The sequence below is a fragment of the Nestor notabilis genome, unplaced genomic scaffold (genome assembly GCF_000696875.1).
Source record: "Nestor notabilis isolate BGI_N333 unplaced genomic scaffold, ASM69687v1 scaffold4912, whole genome shotgun sequence".
In the NCBI taxonomy this organism is placed as follows: domain Eukaryota; kingdom Metazoa; phylum Chordata; class Aves; order Psittaciformes; family Psittacidae; genus Nestor; species Nestor notabilis.
The window spans coordinates 114014-115220 of NW_009919620.1; positions in this window are offsets into that span (position 1 = coordinate 114014).

Below are 1207 nucleotides of genomic sequence, written 5' to 3' on the forward strand. Positions count from 1 at the left end.
CAAATTCTGAGACAGTAACTCATGACTCAATTCTGAAGTGAAGACTACAATTCACAGACAATTTTCTTCATACATCCCTCAGCAATTTTGGAAAGAAAGGCTGCTAAAAGAAGGCCATAGTAAGCACAAAAGGGACAGAAACAGTTGACCAGATATTTAAACTAGATAAACTCAAGTTAGTAATAAATATAGATTTTCAGCAGCAGTTTTTGCAAACGCGTAGAGGGGAGCTTAATGGCTTCTAAGTCAAGGCAGGTAAGAAGTTGGGGAGTCTTAACTAGTTACTGCCTTACCACACACCACCTGCTCACCTCCACCCAATGTAAAATAAGGCAGAAGGAAACTTGCAGTTAAAACCAGGCTGAATGCCTTCATTTCTAACTGCAATCCTCCTCCTTCCCCACTACCAAAAGGTGTTAAGATGTTACGTATCTTCAGTCAAATTGGTATCATAAAAGACACAGGGCAAGCTCAGTTTTGAAAGAGAGGAAAATAAAAATAGCAAGAACAGGATAGTTACTGTCTCACCTTTCTCCAGAGCTTAATTTTGAATTTGCTTTGTGGCTTGGCTAATTAGCCTACACATTGATATTTTAAAATGATGATTAATTTTTCCAGCTCCTTAGAATACAGGCTTAATTCTAGTAATCACAGCTGCTCATTGCTGTAGGTTGCTAATGCTTATTTAATCTTCGAGGTCTCAACTTCAAGCCTCCATCTCTGGATACCTTTAAGGAGGAGTTAGATACACATCTGTTAAGGATGATGTGGTTATAGTTGCACTTGCCCTCAGAAGGAAAGATGTTTTAATGATCTCTTAAGGTTGTCTTCAGAGCTAATTTTCCATGACAGAGTCCAATCATAACACAACCTAATTGCACTATTTCAAGAGAAAGTTACCCCATGCCAGGCTCCCCACAACCCTCCTGCTTCTCTTTGGTTTGTGTTTTAATAAGTCCTTTCTCTGTAGTGTAGTCTTACCATAAGAAAAGCAGGAAGCCTATCTTTGAGAAGCTACTTCTAGGCCTGACAGACAGCTTTCAGGTGACAGGTAGAGAACCAACAGCTCCGTCTTTCTATTGTACCATCTGTTGCACGTGACATAAAACTAGGATGTTTGATACTGGGAAGAGAGGGGTAAAAGAGTCTCACACTGGGCTTTCACAGCAACAGGCTCTGGGTCTCTCTACCAGCAGACTATTCAGCA